We start from the raw sequence: 6442 nt of genomic DNA, 5'->3' as shown, positions 1-6442 counted from the left end.
TTAAGAACTTTGCTTCAGGATAAGAACAGAAATCGGGGTCCGGCGGCACGGTGGCAGCAGGAGGCCCCATTAGCTAAAGTGGTGCTTCAGGTTAAGAACAGTTTCAGGTTAAGTACAGACCTCCGGAACGAATTAAGTACTTAACCTGAGGTACCACTGTACAGCAAATTTAATCAAAATCTGAGATATGGTAGTTGATTTTTTAAAAAAAAAATGTGGTGACTTGTTGTGGAACAACCCTATTGAAGACCTCATTGTTGGTTGTGAAGGGTTCAAGCTTCAGGGGCCGCAAAATGTAGGTCTGCCACTGCTTGCACAACTCTGTCAGGAAACTTCTCCAATCTGATGTGGTTTTATTTGTTTATTTAAAATATTTGTGCTTGTCAACAAACCCAGCAAGTACCCCATTGAAGAGGGTTGAGAGGGAGGAAGGTACCATAGCTGGTTTGCCACTCCTCTGGTGATGTGCTTGCAGATAGCTGTCACCACCGGAAATGGCACCAATGGCATCTTCCTTGTGGGTGTCCAGCACGTTGACATACGAGCATTGCTGGTTAGTCACACAAACATTCCAGTCGCCGGAGAAAGCCAACACCTGGAAGCATCCTTTAGAAGATTTCTTTCGACAGCAGCCACCAAATCCCTTGCCATGCTTACGTAATCCTGGTTGAGAAAAGAAGAAATGTGACGGTTGTGGAGCACGGTGTATTATGCAATGGATACAACCCTCCCTTGCTTTCAGAAAAATATCTGCTGCACGTGGAACTTGTTGGTTAGGTTCTAATGACAAATCGAGGTGAGCAGACTGATACAACTGCCTAGTATTAGGGAAAGTCCCAAATTAGTCTTTCTTCCTACCAGGTACAAAGTACTGGTGGCAACTTCAGGGTCCCTGTCCTTCCTTCTTAGGGTCATAGCTAGATTATAATGGTGCAACTGGAGCAACTGCACTAGGAACCCTACTAGCAGGGGCCTAGACTAGTGAGTTTTAACTTTAAAAGGAGAGTGGAGGAAGGAGAGAGGGGTCTCTAGCCATCCTGTGCAGAAAATTATGAAGCAAAATGTGCAGGCAACCTTCTAAGTGTGACACAGGACATCCTTGCTGCTCATGTCTTTCAGTGGTTTTAGCTAATGAGTGAAGTCAGAGCTGTGATTGATGAGTAAGGTGCTTGGGCACCAGACATTAGGAATCCCTGGGATCATAAACAGCTTCTGTTTTCTCCTTCCCTTTGAATGCCTTCTTGCTTCTCACTGATTTTCTAGCCCTTGGAATGTCTATACTTTCCTCTTCCTATCTTTCTAGCATCTTTCCTGTAATGGGCTTATCAGAGATCGGGTACTCCCTACAAGCTATTTTCTGCCACTACACAACAAGGACAAATAGATGTTAGAGATTCCACCCACTCCACCCAAAATGGCAAGTGAAAAATCTGAAAATTTGTAGAGGCAGCTTAGGCATGCCTCCCTTGTTGCAGGAGCTGAAGTTCAGGCAGTCATTAAGATTTCACTGTATAACTGACAGTACATAAGTATACATGTCTACTCAGACATAAGGGTCTGCAATGAAGGGGGCTTGCTCCCAGGTAAGTGGGTACAGGAATGCAAAGTCAAATAATAAATTTAACACAATTAAATTATTCTTAATAAAACAAAAATTATTCTATAAATTTCTATAAACATGTAAAAATCATGTTAGCTATCAGAGTAGTTTCTTTTTGTTTATCAAGGTTGGGGGCGGGAGTGTGTGCTTTGCTGAGAGTTATGAAACCCCACAGTCTCCACAGTATTTTTGTAGACCAAGAGAACTTACGCCATAATACTGTAAATACATCAGTCTTTAATATACCAAAATATTTATTTTCTGGTCCTTTCTGGAGGAGAAGGGGAGCAATTCTAAGAACTGCACCGGAGTCCTTAACAATCTTGATCTGATTTCGCTTATGCTTTGTTATATCTAGGCTGGAATAGGACCAGGCGGCCACTCAAACAGAGAAGTGTCCCCTGCAAAACAGGACACCTTGTCATGCTGAGACAGATGGCTCCTGGGTCACAAGGTTTCTGTTATGTTTTTCTGTTCGTAGATCTGTTTTGAGTGCATGCCAGTACAGTCTTAAGTTCCTTTGCACTACCTAGAAATGTTTCTGTGAAAATCCCAGCTGTGTGAGTCAATTTGCGTCTCTCTCTCTTTTTCTGGTACATCTTAAACTGCAAAACAACACTCAAACCAGGAAGAGAGCTATTTATATCTCCCCTGGTGAGAGATAGTCCATCAGAAACCCAGATACCGGTTTCCTGGAAATTTTGCCCCATGAAACAAGAAGCCAATAGCAGTCTTATCAACATCATTGACACAAACAACCTCAAAGATCAAGGCCCCACCAGGCCTGCAAATCGACTCCTGCAGCTAAACTTGACCCGTGATGTAGCTGGAAGGCACATGAAACAGTGGAGCTCAGTGGCAGAGGAGCAGTTTTACATACGGCCACCATATGCCCGGACTTCCCCAGTTATTGCTGGGATTTCAAAGGCAGAATTGATGTCCAGGGGAAATTTCCAAAAGGTGACGCTTTGTCCTGGATCTTAGGCAAGTCAATTGGAAAATTGTGGGGATTTTTGGAGTTTCAGGGTGTCTGGGTTTTTGTTTTTTGAAATATGGCAACCCTAGTTTTACATGCATAAGGTCGCAGGTGAAATCCGCAGCATCTCCAGGTGGGCCTGTGAAAGGCTGCTCTCTGAAATCTTCGAGAGCCACTGTCAAAAGAAAATACTGAGCTAGATGGACCACATTTGCACCATCCACTTCAAACAGTCCTGAATTCAGAAGCCCCCAAAGTATTCTGGAAGCTGTTGTTTGTTAAGGGGGCTGGGAGTTGTTAGGCAACCCCTATTCCCCTCATAGAGCTACCGTTGCCAGAATCCCCTGTGAAGAAGGATTGATTGTTAAAACACCGCTAAGATAAGTGGATCAGATGGGCATGTAACATACCGTATTTTTCGCTCTATAAGACGCACCAGACCACAAGACGCACCTAGTTTTTGGAGGAGGAAAACAAGAAAAAAAATATTCTGAATCTCAGAAGCCAGAACAGCAAGAGGGATCGCTGCTCAGTGAAAGCAACAATCCCTCTTGCTGTTCTGGCTTCTGGGATAGCTGCTCAGCCTGCATTCGCGCCATAAGACACATATACATTTCCCCTTACTTTTTAGGAGGGAAAAAGTGAGTCTTATAGAGCAAAAAATACTGTACTTCACAGAGGAACAGGGCCAGCCCAATCATTAGGTGTTCCTCTTGCCCGGTCACCTCCACTGCCAGTGGAGGAGATTTCCGGCAAGATTTCACCAAAACAAGGTGAGATCTTGCTGAGCACATGAGATCGCACCCCAAATCAGTGAGATCTCACCCAAAATTGGTGCCTGCAATCGGAGAGATATCACTCAGACTGCGACGAAATATGTCTCTCTCGTATCAGTCTCTACAGCCACAGCAAGCGCTGTAAACTTCCAACGGATTGACTTTATCCCCAAAGACACACTCCTCCATTGTCTCCTAAGACTGATGGATGGCAACAACGTACAAATGTGTGTAGAAAAAAACCTCCTCATCAGGACCAGCACTGACTATCTAAAATATACTTAATCCATGTGTGTGCAGGGGACTATTTCCCTGTTATTTTCTTCAACCATTAACAACCATCAGAGCTGCAACGGCAATGCAAAACACCTACCCAAATATTTGTTTTGAACATGAAGGGAGGTATCCAAAATATCCCTTGGAGTTTCCTCACCAGAGGAGTGCAGGTGTTGCAGATTGTGTCACTTATAGCTTATACTTCCACATTCCTTGGGAGGTTTTTGAGCAGAGGTTGGATGGCTACCTGCCATGGATGCTTTAGCAGAGATTGCAGGTTCCAGCTCTACAATTCTATGATCCCTATAAAAAGCACCTGGGAGGTTTGTGTGAAGTGGAGAAGGCCTGGTTCCAAAATCTACAAGGAGTCTTGCAGCACTTGATGCAAACCCTCCAACTGTCCCTATTTTCCACAGACATCCCTAATTTAGAGAAGCTGTCCCGGTTTCTGCTTTGATCCCAGAATGTCCCATTTTCCCTTGTTGTTGTTGTTTAGTCGTTTAGTCGTGTCTGACTCTTCGTGACCCCATGGACCAGAGCACGCCAGGCACTCCTGTCTTCCACTGCCTCCCACAGCTTGGTCAAACTTAAGTTCATAGCTTCGAGAACACTGTCCAACCATCTCATCCTCTGTCGCCCCCTTCTCCTTGTGCCCTCAATCTTTCCCAACATCAGGGTCTTTTCCAGCGAGTCTTCTCTTCTCATGAGGTGGCCAGAGTATTGGAGCCTCAACTTCAGGATCTGTCCTTCCATTTTTCCTTAGGATGTCCCTATTTTCACTGAAGAAATGTTGGAGGCTATGGATCCAATCCCTGAGCCGTCTGAAGGCAATTCCATATGGGGAAGGTGTGTTTTTTTAATGTTTAATGTTTTATTATGTTTTTACATATGATGGAAGCTGCTCAGAGTCCTGGGGCAACCCAATAAGATGTGTGGGGTACAAAGAGTAAAATTATCATTATGGAATGGGATGTTCCTATTTTCATTGGAGAAATGTCAGAGGGTATGTTGAATGACATGGTCTCTCGTTCATGAAAGCTTGCACTATATTGAATTCGTTAGGTCTTTTAAGGTGCCACCTTTCTAGTTCTGCTGCAAAATAGACCAATTCAGTGACCCCTCTGGGAGTGTGTGGTATCAGATACACTGAAGTGCCCAGCCTTGCTGACAAAGGAAGCTGAGTTTCCTAGCCTGCAGCTATTTTCTGCTCCTACTAAGAACCCTATTATCTATCAGAAGATTAGCCGCATTCTTGGCCCCAGAAATCAAGCATTCTTGGAGGGCCTACTGACTCTTAGCATAGGCAACTGAATACTTAAAAAGAGAGGGAGGAGTAGATTAGTCACTTTGTGACCAAACAACAACAACAACAAAGCCTTCTTGACTTTCCTGGGTGTTAAGGGATAATTGGTCTCTAGTTGCAGTCATATAGCCGGGCTGCAGTGGGGTAGCCTGTTCTCAGTAATGTTGGAATTAAAACAGGGCTGTATTTCATGAGCACAAGTTCTCTCGCTTTCAAAGACAAAACGCAGTTGTGTGCAGATATCCAAAGATGCAACTCTATGCATTTAGTATTATTATTATTATTATTATTATTATTATTATTATTATTATTTTCTTGATTTTGATTAATAGCATCTCTATGCCACCCAATGGCAGTGTCCTCTGGGCGGCTTCCAAAATGGCAAAGCATTAAAATTCAATAAAAATTGGAGTGCAAGAAAAACCAGCAAACAAATTCAAGTATTAGAATTCAGCGTTAAAAAAAAAGTTGATGGAAATGACACATTCTACTCACGTAAAAACACACTGATTTCCGGACCGTCCGTGGGCCGGATTGAGAAGGTGATTGGGCCGCATCGGGCCCACGGGCCTTAGGTTGCCTACCCCTGGTCTATGCAAATCCCCAGTGCAGCTCATTTAGAAACTGAACATGTGCAGAGTAAGAAAGAAAGAAAAGCCAGCCCTCCTTCTCTCAGCCAGGAGCCCAGTACTGACACAAAAGAACAAGAGAAGGAACAGCCATTGATGCACATACACTGTCAATCCTACCCCTCTCCATAACAGGCCCTTCTAGGAATGTCTGGAGTTCCCCCCACAAAAAAAGAAAATCATCAAAGAGCGGCAAGCAGCCATCTGCTCAAAGGGCAGCCATCCTCCTCCTTCCTCCCCTCCCAGACAAAGGAATGAAGGACAAAAAGAAGCACACACAGCCTGCCAGGGACTGCGCCAGACAAAGGGAGCACTTTGCAGCTATTGTTTCTCAACCTCCCTCCTCTCCCGCCTCCTCCAAGTCATCCAGGGCAGGGCAGAGAACCCCAGATGCAGGCAGAGATGTTGCTTAGCCTTTGCGCGAGGTGGAGTGAGGCATCTACCCCTCAGCAGGCAGATCCCAGTGTAGCGAGTGGCTGATATGTATTTCAGAGTTCCTTAGGACAGTGTTTCCCAACCTTGGGCCTCCAGCTGTTTTCGAACTACAATTCCCATCATCCCTGACCACTGGTCTTGCTAGCTGAGGATTATGGGAGTTGTAGTCCAAAAACAGCTGGAGGCCCAAGGTTGGGAAATGCTGCCTTAGGATACCTCCATCCGGCTTTACAGCCCTACTCTGCAAGTGAGCAGACTTTGCCCCACCCACTTTTCCTTCTGGCCCCGCCTACCACTTGCATGTGGCCCCCAGAAGGATGCCTAGGAAGGAATTTGGCCCTCAGGCTGAAAAGGGGGTAGAGAGAAAGCTTCTGCTATTCCTGACCATTAGCCACAGGTTCCCCACTTGCGCTCCAGTGACTACAACGCAATGCTGTGCTCTAGTTG

General features: G+C 45.0%; 1 long non-coding RNA gene across 1 annotated transcript; it reads right to left on the bottom strand.

Moving 5' to 3' along the window:
• Positions 1-348: 348 nt before the first annotated feature.
• LOC308482402 lies at positions 349-5840 on the bottom strand. Its single transcript, XR_013989255.1, has 2 exons — positions 5427-5840; positions 349-663 (listed from the first exon to the last, which is right to left on the bottom strand). It is a non-coding gene; the product is annotated as an uncharacterized lncRNA (long non-coding RNA).
• Between the last annotated feature and the right edge of the window lie 602 nt (positions 5841-6442).

Source organism: Podarcis pityusensis (genome assembly GCF_964106645.2).
Source record: "Podarcis pityusensis genome assembly, chromosome: 8".
In the NCBI taxonomy this organism is placed as follows: domain Eukaryota; kingdom Metazoa; phylum Chordata; class Lepidosauria; order Squamata; family Lacertidae; genus Podarcis; species Podarcis pityusensis.
The sequence above is the reverse complement of the archived record's forward strand: the minus strand, read 5'-3'. Positions and strand labels throughout refer to the sequence as shown.